At 39.0% G+C, this 13,925-nt stretch overlaps 2 long non-coding RNA genes across 6 annotated transcripts in view; one reads left to right on the forward strand and one right to left on the reverse strand.

Annotated features, from left to right (window-relative positions):
* The window catches only part of LOC308610052, a 1,140,458-nt gene that overhangs the window by 920,883 nt on the left and 205,650 nt on the right, over positions 1-13,925 (reverse strand). The window lies entirely within an intron of this gene.
* LOC308610054 overlaps positions 1-13,925 on the forward strand; it is a 31,381-nt gene that overhangs the window by 3,838 nt on the left and 13,618 nt on the right. The window lies entirely within an intron of this gene.

A 13,925-nucleotide genomic window follows, 5' to 3' on the forward strand; every position in this document is an offset into this window, starting at 1 on the left:
GAGCAAGTGTCCCTGCCTATGGGGGAGGTTTGGTCAATGTATAATGCAGATGCACAGTGCACAGTGTGGGGAGAGAGGAGACCAAAGGGCAGAGAAGAATTTATGTTTAAATTTCTCTTGTCTTGCCATAAAATATAAATTTTGTTTCACAACCTTCAACACACCCTGAATGGAATTCAGGACAGAGATCAGGAATGAGGCAGTCTATGCTCTGAGAAAACCCGGCAGAACAGGCCTTCAGATAGTTCGATATTTTCAGAAGATTTTATGAGCCCAGTTTCTTTTAGCTTCTCATATCTAGAAAAGCACTAAAATCATTAATGGAGACATCTGCTCCTTGTGACTAGCAGCCACCATTTCGTGACTAGCAGCAAATTTCTGCCAAAATGTGTCCCTGATTACATGTGTCCCCCTTCACCAAAATCACATACATGCTGACCTTCCCCCTAACTCTTTCAAGCAGTTCCTCAGAGCTATCTGAGAGGCTGTTTCCTTGGCTATAGTCCTCATTTTGCCCCAAATAAAACTTAACTCACAACTCTCAGTTTGTGCTTTTTTTTTTTTCAGTTGACAGTTTAAAACTTTCCCAATTTGGCTGTTCAAGGAGCCACCGTTTTGGGAAAATCCCTGCTGTTCTCCTTACTTGCTGCAAGTAATAAACCCTTCCTTCTCCTGCCCTTTGGCTTGGTTGTGTCTACTGGCTCAACAAAAGAAGTGTTTCAGGTAACACTCTGAGCTGGTCTAAGAACTAAATTGACGTGAGACTGATTAACAGGAGAAAATAAAACAAAAGTTTAATAATATGTATATCTAGGAGTCATTTTTGGCCTAAGCCATTTTGCAATCTAAGCCTGGCCAGGATGCTTGCCGTTGAAAGGGTCTCAGTAATTAATGATCTTAAGGGAACAAAATAATGCAGAATCAAAGGACTGTTTTCAGGTCAAAGAAGTAACAATAACAAAGATAATTGTAAAGACTCCCAGTTCTCTTTCAATGGTACAGACTAGCCTGATCAACTGGGAACATAAGGAATGATGATATTGACCTTTTCTGACCCTCATGACTTCAGTCCACTAAAGCTTGGACTCTGTGGACCACCCAAACCCCTTCATGAATATGCATATACCCTTAGCTTAAAAATTCCCCAATTGTGCTGTTCAGGAAGACACTGCTTTGGGAAAGACCCCCGGTGTTCTCTTTACTTGCTGCAAGTAACAAATCCTTTCTTCTCCCAATCTTTGTTTTTGTTGTGCCTTTCAGCTTGACGCCCACCAAGAGGCAAACCCAGGTTTTTGGGTAACATTAGCTCTTTGGCTGGCAATGAAAATGACATAAGGCAGATTAACAAGAGAAAATTAAATTATTATGTGCACATGGGGAATTCACATAAGTATGAAGAATTCCAAAGACAGCAAGACAAGGTGACATATATATAGTCTTGACTAAAGAGAAGTGAAACTGAGCAGGACCCTGTGGGGCTCCTGGGCACTAAAGTCTTTCTGTGTCCCCCATTTCTTGTTTGCAGGGACTAGGCTTCAGCCTCCACAACCTTCCCTGAATTCCAAAGGGTAGGGTCAAATAGTTGCTAATCAGGGAAGGGAGGGGCTGCAGAGACAAGGGAGGAACTGTCAAGAAACAATAGTGCAGCTTTGGGACAAGATCCTGGTTCTGCCTCAAGGGAAACACATAACAATAACTTTGAGCTCTTCTACAGAACTCAAACCCCCAAGAAATGGAAGATGTTAACTACTTGATGAAGCATCCATCATTCTAGAGAGAAGGTCACAGTTTGATAACCTTGAGAAGCATAGAAGCTCATCAGGAGACCACCTGAGGCCAGATTAAAGGATTGCAGGCCCTGAACACACCATAATCCTTATCAGCAACCCTGACCTTGAACCATTGCTATAAAACTCCTCACCAAATCCCCCCAGGTTGGGACACACAGTTTTGAGGGCATTAGCCTGCTGTGTCCCCCTTTGCCTGGCAACGCAATAAACCTATTCTTTTCTACTTCACCCAAACTCTGCCTCCGAATTCGATTCCATACCAGTGCACAGAGGCCAAATTTCGGCATCAGAAGGAGGTATGGGTCTGAAATTTCAAGGGGAAGTAAGGTAACTCACAGGAAGTTAAAAAGAGTTAATGTTTGGTAAACAAATGTTTGCTGAGCCATCCAAAGACAATGAGACACAGAGAGGATTTTTATTTTTATTTATTTTTTTTTTGTGGTACGCGTGTCTCTCACTGTTGTGGCCTCTCCGTTGCGTTGCACAGGCTCTGGACGCGCAGGCTCAGCGGCCATGGCTCACGGGCCTAGCCGCTCCGCGGCATGTGGGATCTTCCCGGACCGGGGCATGAACCCGTGTCCCCGGCATTGGCAGGCGGACTCTCAACCACTGCGCCACCAGGGAAGCCCCACAGAGAGGATTTTGATCAAATGGGCTTTTCAATGTTCCTCCTGTTCTACCACACCTAGTGTTATACTACATTTATCTCTAGTGATAGCTTCTTCCTGGGACAGGCCTCCTGTCTTAAATTATTTTAGGCAATAAGGGGGGGAGTTCAAAGGCTCTTCCTGCGTCTTTTGGGCCTTGATTGTTTTCAGCTCAAAATAATCCACATGCCATAGTGGCACATCTTGTGGTGGCCTGCACTTAGACCCATTGGCTCCCACGTGCAAATGAGAACCATGCAGTGACTCAGGGAGAGCCCTGAGCACATTATTCAGATAAACACCAACATGATGCAATTTTTCTTCGGTGTGTTCAGTGAGAGAAAGCAATACAAGAGGCACTGCCCTTTTACTTTGGGGGAGGTTGAAAGTCCCTTCTTGGAAAGGAAAAATAAGTACTTTTAGAGCATTTAGAAAACCTAAAACCTGTGACTCAATTTTTTTAAGTGCAGAGTTAATTTTACCCATATGTGTTTTCTTAAAAATTGCAACCAGTCAAGATCAGTATCTTCAAGGGGTGCACCAGTTGTGATATTTGCTGACTTTACACTGTTCTGAAATTGAGGATACCTTCCCTCTACTCAGTTAATGTTTATTTTTATTAAGTTTTAAAACTGTTTTAAGTAGGAGATCTTTTACTGGAGCCTGAGGATTGATAATGTTAACCACTGTGGCACTGCTCTGTTACCTCACATCAACCAAAGAATTGTGCAGGAGCTGATCACACACCCTGTGATTCCCCTCTCTCACCTGGTATTTAAAAATGCTTTCATGAAACCCCTCAGGAAAGGGGGTTCAGGTGTTTTGAGCACTAACTGACCTGAACTCCCTGCCTGGCACCTGCAATAAACGCTGCACTTTCCTTCGCCATAACCTGGTGTCAGTAGATTTGCTTTACTGCACATGGGAGAGCAGACCCACGTTTTTTTCATCAGCATATTTATACATATTATTATATATTGTAGGCAATGGAGATATTTTACTTCTTTCCTATTGTGCTGTTTTATTTTTTAACTGAGTTAACCATGAAAGTCAATTTTTGTTGATAGAGGAGAAAAGGTACAAATTAATTAGCTATAGTTAAAAATTTAAAGCTTTCAAAATGCTTGTTATTTATAATGAGATTTATATCATAGAGAATTAGGAAATAATTCGGTATTTAAATGGTTCGATTGTGCTTGTGGAACATGAAACTGGTAGTCTACAGGACATATACTAAATTTTCACCCTTAGTGATACTATATTTGTACCATCCATGTCAAGCTAAAATGTTGTTTTTCAACAACCTTTAGCAAACATATCTTAGTTTTATTATTCAGAGGGAATATAGGAGCTCAATTTGATATAGGGAACTTGAGCATTCCATCAACATGAATTTGAAGAATACACTAAGAATATCTTCTACATTACATTGGAGTAGTGAATTACTGGTAATTATTTAGGGAATTCTTTTGAAAAATATAGTCATCGGGGGTCAATAATTGAATTCTATTGAAATAGAGATAGATATTAATAAGAATGCAAAATTATATTTTCATTTTATATTGCCCATATCTTCATTTTATTTGTAGGTTTTGAAAGTTTGCAAGAGAAAGATATCAGAATTTATACTTCATTCAGCAGAATCCCTTGGACCAAATGATCACACACTCAGAATACATAAGTGGAGACATTACTGACTGTGGCCCAGGGGACAAGGACAAGACCTAGAAAAGACAGAGTCAATCATGGAGGGAAAGAAAGATTGGAATAGACAGGCATTTCTCTTAATGAAAAATGTTAACAGTAGAATCCTTGAGGGAGAATCTGAAAACATTGGATTTCTATAACAATAAAAACTTGAGTCCCAAAGTACAATGAGAAATAACAATAATGAATAAATAGGATAAAGAAATTATATGTAAACTGGCATACATTCCAGGCGATGATCAGACTCCTGCAGAAACCAGGGCTTTCTGGCCTTTAATTCCCCTTGGGCAGAACTGCAGCGCCCCTGTCCCCAGCCTTCAGCCATCAACTCCAGGACTACAGAGGCAGAGTTCTGGCCCTCAAGTCAGGCTGCCTCACTGACTTGAATACCCATGGAAAAGGGAACATTGATCCTGACCTGAGACACAGCCCTCAGATGTTTGTAAGCTGGAAAGTCTGCATCAGACTTCCTCCTTGCATCTCTCTAGGGTGAACTAGGGAAAACAAAACATCACAAAACCCTTTCCCACAGAAGTAGTCTGGGAAAACACACATGACGATCTTGGCCTTGGTGCCAGGTGAGGCTGATATCACTAGAGCACACCTTCTCCTGGGTTTGGTACCAGAATCCAGGGCCCTGGTGGGAGGACCTGGGCTCTGCCCTGGGTTCCATGGACACAGACAAGCAAGTGTGATCTCAGCAACCTTCAAGGACCCAGATGTGAGAAAGAGGCAATGAAGACACGATGGCTGCTTCAGGGTGGCTTGGTGTCAGCCTAGAACAGCTGGACTTCATAAGGAATAACACACTGTGGAGGGAAATAATAAAGAATTTATAATAGGAACAGAAAATAGTTTTATTTGAGCCAAGCTGAGGGCTATAATCTGGGAGGCAGCCCCTCAAAAGGCTCTAAGGAACTTCTCCACTGAAGCATGGTAGTCTTATACTTTATCAGAACAAAGAACATACATCAAACATGACAGGGGTCTATTCCTTAAAGATTTCAAAAGAGACAGATTGAGTACATATATAGTGAGACAGTAGGATCCTGGTACGTGGGAAAGGAACCTCATCTTCGAGAGGGTGTTAACATGGGCATCATAAGAAGGGAGTCATTTATCCTTCTTTGTGAATCAGACATTTCTTTTCCTTAATGGTTAAAGCAGATGTGCTGTGTGTGTTTGACAGGCTCTTTCAGTTCACACAAAGTTTACACTGAACCATGTATAAGCCTAAATGATTTCCCCATACCTCATTACGTGAAAAACTTCTCCCTCAACACTATTATTTTGGGCTTGACTAATCTTGGCGATAAACCGGACCCATAATACCCTCAGCTCTCTAGGCCGCTCCACCTGCAGATCCTGCTGTATCCTCCCCCCAGGGCACAGCACCACAAGAGGGTGTCAGGTGAGGGGTTTGGGACTCAGAGAATTGACTCCCGAAAGTGTTTCTGTTTTCCAAGATAAATAACAATACAGTTTGGATTCTAAAAATCATCCAAATAAGTGACAAAAAAAAAGCTAGACCAACAGTGAATCACAGCGTTTTTCATAAGATAAATGAATGTTATATAATGAAAGAGTAAATAGAGCCCAGAGGCTTTAATATGTAAAATTAAAATGGAGTTCAGTAGTGTTTAAAATACATCTAAAGGTCATATTTATGAGCTGCAAGTCCAGCTGTATTCCACAAGAATTTAGGCAAATGCATGAAAGATGAGTTATGAGTAAAGCACTATCCCCAAACTGTGGGTGTGGGGAAACTCATCCTAGCACTTTGTGCAGAACTAATACATTGCAACCATACCTGGTTTCAAAACTGATATTTTCTGCAACTAAAAAGGCAGAAAGAAGCTAAATAAGCTACCTATCCCCTCTTTGCCCTTCAGTTATTAATTAAGACTCCTATTTCTTCCTCTCTTATCTATTTTTTTAAATTCCAATTTCAAATGCCAAAATATTCAGCTATTATATATGTTATTGTTCTCTTAATTTAGTGTCTACACAGCCTGAAATTTCTTTTTAATTTCCCTATTATATAATTAGTTTTATATTCATCAATTATGTGATATTTCCAGCAGGTACTGAGCTTTTATGCTCCAAATGTATGCCCTTCCATACTTTAACGCACATAAATATACTTTATACTTTTACATCAATTTAAAAGGTAATCTATTGAGTGCAAGTTCTGTCTTCAGCATTTTGTTGGGGTCAGCAGTGGGGAGTGAAAATGTAGAAGAAGGAAAAGACATGGCTTATTGTTCTCAAAAGAAGTTACAGAGAAACCTCTGACTTCCTTATCAAAAGGAGACCCATTTCTTTTTCAATGTCTTTTCTTTTTTTTAAAAAAATATTTATTTATTTATTCATTTATTTATGGCTGCATTGGGTTTTCGTTGCAGTGTGAGGGCTTCTCATTGTGGTGGCTCCTCTTCTTGCGCAGCATGGACTCTTGGCTCATGGGCTTCACTAGTTGCAACACGCAGGCTCAGTAGTTGTGTCTCGCGGACTTAGTTGCTCCATGATATGTGGGATCTTCCTGGACCAGGGCTTGAACCCGTGTCCCCTGCACTGGCAGGCGGATTCTTAACCACTGTGCCACCAGGGCAGCCCTCAATGTCTTTTCTATTGTCTTCAAATCTATCGGGCTTTAAAATGATTTGTGTGTGTGTGCTCATATTCTGACTGTCTCTCACAGCAGATTGTGAGTTCTGTGAAAGTGAGGCAGGAGATAGATGGGCCCCAGGGTAAGCAGCAGGAGTTCATTCCCTCTGGACAGAAACTCCAAAATATCAATAACAGGGCAATCGAGAAAGGAGGCTGTGCCCTGCCCAGATATGAGATAAAAGACTAGATGTTCCTCATTCTCGTAGTCAAGGAGACTTTCCCAGCTACACATGTGCAGAAGGGTTCCTTGGAGGTCAAAAAGGGAGAGGGCACCACCCCATAGTAAGTGATGTCAACTACCCATAGGCCTCTTCGTTAGAATCCATCTTGGCTAAGAGATGCACATGAACACGGGAGGACCCTGAGGTATACCAAATATGGACTCAGAACCAAGCAAAGCAAGATGATTGGTCAAAGGAAACCTGGAAGAAATTCCCCATAAAAGTGATTCAAACTACCAAGTGAGCGCAACTCTCTCTCTGAGCCCGCCCATGTGTCTAGCCCCATGTATTCTTTGTCCTCCTAATAAACACTTTACTTGTTTCACTACTTTCCATCTCTGTGGAAATTCATTTCTACACAGCAGACAGGTCAGGAACTTGTCACTGGCCACTAGTCCCTGGTGGTCTAGTGGCTAGGATTTAGTGCTTTCACCGCCCCGGCCTGACTTCAATCTCTGGCCAGGAACCAAAATCCTGCTTCAAGCAGCTGCAGGCTGAGGCCACCTGAGATGAAAACAGGGGCAATGTTTATCTTGTTTAAGATCATGTCTTGTTAAAAAACAAAGTTCAGCTGACTAAATTTGAAAATCTGATTGGCCTTATTTGATGCTTTATGAATTGGGCAGCATCTCATCTAGTAAATCGAAGGGCACTTTGAGAAGTTTTACAGAGTGGAAGGTTTTTATAGAAAGGAGGGTGGGCAAGAAAGTCATTAGCAAAAGAAAAAAAGGTTATTTGGGACCAGTACTATCTTCTCTTTGTAGGGAAGGGAAGCCTTGAGTTTATCATGCAGATTGCCTCTTCTTCTTGGTTTGGGGGAGATGGAGAGGGCCCCTGTGATAGATTACCACATTGGTGCTGACCAGAAAATTCCAGATTTCAGAATTAAGATAACATTTCTGGTGAAGGTCGAAATTGCAAGTAGGTTAGGTATTAAATACATGCGTGGTATCGTGGGCTTCAGCACAAATGAAACCATTTTGTGTCAGTGGTTTTCCTCCTTAATAGTCCCTAATTCAGAACTAGCAGAAACACAACAAAGATTTGTGAAAAAGGAAATGAGTGCCTAACTCAATTGGTCAACTGGTCTAAAGAATGTGGCATAAGAATAAAAAGATCTAGAGAGCAGATGAAAGAAGCTTTTGTTTATATTTTTAAAAGGAATGTCTTCTGTGTTTTCAAATTACTGCAAATCTAATCAGCAATGTTGATGTGACTCTTAAAAATGATGCTTTTTGAAAGGTTAGAGAAAGGAAAAACAAGAAAAAAATAAGGATGTTTGGCATTCTGGATGTTGGCTAAATGGCAATTTAATCACTAAGAACATATTTTATTCTATTGTCATGATATATGGGTAATGTATGTAAAGATATATTTATATGTCATACATAATATATATTTCCTTTTAATCACCCCTATTGGGGTACAATTTACATACAACTAATAGCACTCATGTTAAGTGTATAGCACAGTTAGATAAATTTTGACAAATATGTACAGTTGTGTAATCACTACCACAATCATGATACAGAAAATTTCCATTACCCAGAAAGTTTCCTTAGGCTGCTTTGTGGTCAATCCTCACCTTCGTACAAAAATGATATGATGATTTGCTTTCAGTGACTATAGTTTTCCCATTCTCAAATTTCCATAACTAGAATCTAACAGTGTGTATTTGGTTCCTGTTTTCTTTCACTCAGCATGTTTTGAGATTCATCCATGTTATGTATATTAATATTTCATTCCCCTTTATTGCTGATGTGAATTACTCATTCACTTGATGAACATTTGAGCTGCTTACAGTTTGTAGCCTTAACCTTTATGAAACCATCGGGATTTCCATTAGAATTCTTTAATTTCTTACCCAATTCAACGGTATGATTTGAAAGTTATCAGAAACCTGCACTTGTCAGAATTTCTTTAGTATGAATCTTCCTGAAGATGAAGCATTTTTGCAAAAGCATCTATGAATGATAAAAAGACTTAAAAAGACACAGTTAAAGAGCTGGTTAAAATGCAATTGACAAAAAAAATTTGTTTACTTCTGTAACATACAAATTTGACATATTCAAATTTTAGAAATTTTATTTAATTTCATATAACATAAGAATATCTATATTAATGATATTTAGTATAATCTAAATGGATAACCTAAGAAGGTTGTAGATACATTTATCTCTAATCAATTGACAGTGCCTCCCATAACATACCAAATCATCCTAATTAGTTTAATATCTCTCTTTGAGATGACTTAGGGGTCCTCTGAAACATCCCAAAGGTATCTAGAGGTCAAAATATCTTTCATTAGGATTCTATCCTTGAGAAGTTTATCCAAAATGTTAAAAAGTTTCAAGACACTTGGTCAAATAGGATTACAGATCACTGTGAAACAATGCTTATGCATTTAAGCAAAGTTACAATGAAAGATTTTAAAAGCAAGTACAGAAAGTTATAACAGATTATTTAAAAGGTAAAGAAAATTTACAATCTTAATCAAAAGCAAATCAATATTCCAAGAAAACTTTTTTCTCTTAACAGAGAGAGAAAAAAATTTTAAGTTTTTGTACCACTTTACTTTTAATCTTAAAATTCATTTACTCCATTAAATTCATTCTAATCTTAGTGAGTCCTGACAACACATAGAATTTCTTTCTAAAGATTACTTTTTCCCCAGAAATCTACAACTTTCTATATTCATATTAACTTGCCCTTTATTTTATTTCCTCTTTAGAAATAACCAGCTTTAAGACAAAATTACTTCCTTTTTCTTTAACAAAATAAATTCCTATTCTTCATACCTTCTTTTAATGAAAACACACATCCTATTACCCTGTATACGAAAATGTTCTCATTATTTCTAGTGGCTTTAATTACATATTTAATTAGAATTCTCAAGTCTTAAAAACCTAAATTCCTAGTGAAAATTAAGAAGTAAGCAATTATGAGCTGTTCTTTACATTAGCATTCTGTAGATTGGCAAATTTATAAATAAATGCTATTTATAATTTCTAAAAATATGTATTTCTTATGGAAAATGTCTCAGTGTGACACCAAACATATTTATTAATAGTCTTAAATATCTTTACTTTCTCTGTAAAAGGAAGCCAATGTTTAGTAATTAATATTTCAGTATATTATTTTATTTGGAAAAGGCCTCGATATTCAATGAATTCTCATCATTTAGCTTAATTTAGTTAAACTCTAAAATTTCAAGTTACTAAAACTTCCAGAAAAGCTATTTTTAAGTAGACATTCCTAAAACATAATTATTCCCAGAGTTCACCTAAAAACTCTTGTCTCATTTACTTCTATTTTATTCACTTGTTCTCAAAAATTATGTTTAGATTACCCAAGAAAACTTTATGAGACATTAGACCAAGTCAGCCATTATCCCAAATTTAATATTGAATATTTTTCAGATCACATGAATCTGAAATTCATTCAAGTTAGTTTCTTTTATATTTCTGAGAATTTCTGTAAGTGCTTAATTTCCTTTAAGTCAATTAAATAGAGCTCATTTACAAACTAACTTTGATAATACCATCCAAAGGAAAAGAGATATATTTATAATGTACACATGGACATACATACATTCCAGACAAACGAGATCTCACAGTTTTCCTGCCTGAGTTTAAAAAGGACTCTTCTCCCTTTTTCCCCCTCAGTCTCAGGAATTGGCAATGGTATACACAAGAGTGAGTGAGAGTACATTAGAGCCCAGGGTAGAACATTTACATTTCAAAGGCACAGGGAGAAAAATGTAAGTTCCTCCTAGTAAGATTTGTTTCCTTCTGGTCAGAAGAGTGAAGAGATACTTTTAACAAGCCAGCTTTTTCATATGCAAAAACAAGATTTAGAATGTCAAAAAGTGCCCCATCTGGGGCATTATTCTCCAGAGCCTAAAGAACACTGTGACCACATGATTTTTAGAAAAATATCCCCTTCTCCTTTTCATGGGTATGAGCCCACGAAACTAAGAGCTAAGAATTTCCCAATTCTGCAAAATACACCGTAGGGAATATAAGATGAAACAGAGCTCTGATTACCCATTCTCAGTTGTTTATGGCTGGTAATCTTAAAATCTCAAACAAACAAACAAATGTTGTCTCTCAGGGTTTCAAGCTCCTCAGCCCAAAAGGGAAAATCCCAACAAATGTTTAGCCACTGACAGACCCAGATGGCTAAGAGAATGAATACCCTGGTATTATCACACACAAGTTCCACTACTTACTAGAGAAATCTCAACCAGCAAAGCATGCGTCTTTTTCCCTTTACCACAGAAATCAAAAGTGCCATGGGCCAATGATGCCTGCTCAGTGGCAAGTGTTCAGGGCCATCTCTGAGACAAAGGTGCTCAAGCAGCTGCTGAGTCGTATCCATGAGCTGCCACTGGTCAGGGGCCAGTGTGCTATGGTTGAGATGCCCACTGGGGATGGTGGCCCCTTCATGGTTGCCAAAATTATTGCCAAACGAAACACAGATTCACTCACCCAATGCAGAGCAAAGCCAATCTACTGATACCAGTTGTGGTGAAGGAAAGTACAGTGTTTATTTGCAGGATGCGAAGCAAGGATAACAAGCAGCTAATGCTCAAAAGACCCAAACTCCCTGAAGACTTTTGGGCAAGTGTTTCTAAAGACAACATTAGGAGTGAGGGTCTCAGGGTGAATTATCAGTTCATGGACATTCTTTTGATTAGTTGGTGGAGAGGTGACAGGGTGATGTCTTGGGAACCTTAATCATCAGCCTTCTTTTTCCAACCAGTCTGGGACCTACATGCTTGTGATCAGCACGTAGTCAAATCCTCCATCAGGTGGAGAGCCTTAGTGTCTACAAAAAACACTCATGGGTCGTGGTCCAAACGTGGGTTGGAAAAGAATTTCCGGACACAAGGCAGAATGTAGAGAAGATAGAATTTATTAGAGGAAAGGGTCTCTGCCAGAACAGCAGGCTGACTTCCTAGTAGTCTGGGGGAGTCGACCCCAAACATGTGCTATTGATCAGTTTTTATAGCCAGAAATCAAAGGAATGGTTCATGGTGAAAATTTCATTTACTGATTGGTCGAGGCACATATCCTTTCCTTCTATAGAGTGGCAGTGGGACAGGGAAGATGCCTTTTCTTATTTGGGACAGGTCTCATCGCCCAGCTGGGCTCAGGAATTTCATAACCATCACAACATGGTGGGGAGGGCAATTAAGGGTCTGATAAGGGGTGTAACGCTGACACTTTTTCAGAGAGGGTTGTCCTTTGTCCTTGAAGCACCATTGTCCTTGGAGCACCACATCAAGGATATGTGTCAGACTGTTATCTATATCCCTTGAGGAGAAAGGGATAGAGACAACACTGTTTTTCAATCTCTTGTTACTTTTCTTGCTTGACTGCTTTTCCTTTGTTTCTGAATTTGGTCAGTTCTATAATCATTAACTGCTCTTTGGAAATCAAGGGAGGCCTAGGAGACTAAAGCTTTTTTCTACAAACAAGAAGCAGGGAACACTTTGAGTCTGTCACTGGGAAAGCCCCACAGGATTCTACTCAGTTTCACAATCATGAATAAAGTTGTTTCTATGAACGTTCATGTACAAATTTTGTGTGGACATATTTTTCTCATTTAAATTCCTAGGGGGTGAAATTAGGGGGTTGTATTAATGCCAAACTGTTTTCCAAAGTAGTACATCAGTTCACATTTTCTTCAGGAATGTATGAGACTTCTGGTTGTTCTCCATCCTTACTAACATTTGATGCTACCAATCTTTTTAATTTTAGTCATTCTAGTAGATGTGAAGTTATTTGCATTGTGGTTTTAATTTTTCTTTGATGACTAATAATGCTGAACATTTTAAAATGTTGCTTATTTACCATTCATGTATCTTCTTTGGTTAAGTGTCTTATTAAATGTTTTGCCTAATTTAAAATAAATTGTTTGTCTGCAAAGTAGTGTCTTAGTAAAAGCTGGAGAAGAAGCAAGTTTGGCTGGATTACAGAAAACAAGGGGGAGAGTGGTAGGAATGAGGCCAAGAGAGACATGGGAGAAGGGGAGAAGAGATCAAAAAGGACTTTGAGGCCTTGGTGAGAACTTTGGATTTATTGTAATTAAATTGAATTCACTGGACGATTTTGAGTCTAGAGTGGCACAATCAGGCTTAAATTTTAAGGGACCACTTTGGCAGCTCTGTGAACAGGCCAGAGGAACAGGAGTAAACACAGGATAGACTAGGAGGTTATTGCAGCAGTCAGAAAGAGAGAAACTGGTTAGCTGCAGTTCTGAATGACCTTTCCCCTCACTCTTGTTCCTGACATTCCAAACTGCATAATTTCAGATGTGGAAGACTGAGAAATTTCCTGGATTTTCTCAACAGAATATTGACTTACTCAAGGCCTTTAAGTGGAACACACTCTACTGAGGGTTGAGAGACAGCTGACAATAGTGGCTTGCTCAGCTTAACTCCGTGGTTATGGTTGTTAGTTGTGGTTGCAATATTATGGTTGTGTGACTCTTTGGTTAGTATTCACTTTCTCCATCTTGGAATATACGTTTGATGAGGATGGAAAAATGATCTCTGCTTTGAACTGTAGCCTCAGTTTGAGCACAGTGCCTGCCAATTAGCATTTAGTCAATGGGTTTTTTTGTAGGGGAGTGAATGTGTGTATGTGTGAGGGAGAGAGAGAAGAGGGGCAGAAACAGAGAGGGGGAAGAGACAGCCATAGGGACAGGGGAACAAGTCCATATTGCAAAAGAACAGGACAATATTTTCTGTGAGTAGAATGCTCAGAGCCTGTGTACTGTGTTCTTTTCTACTTTCTCAGGTTAGATTTATCACTTCATCAATTTTCTTTATCTTATCCAAAATGAATCTACATTTTTTTTTTCTTATAAGTATAAAGAGAAAG

This window comes from Mesoplodon bidens, assembly GCF_964165515.1.
Source record: "Mesoplodon bidens genome assembly, contig: HAP1_SCAFFOLD_81, whole genome shotgun sequence".
Classification (NCBI taxonomy): Eukaryota; Metazoa; Chordata; class Mammalia; order Artiodactyla; family Ziphiidae; genus Mesoplodon; species Mesoplodon bidens.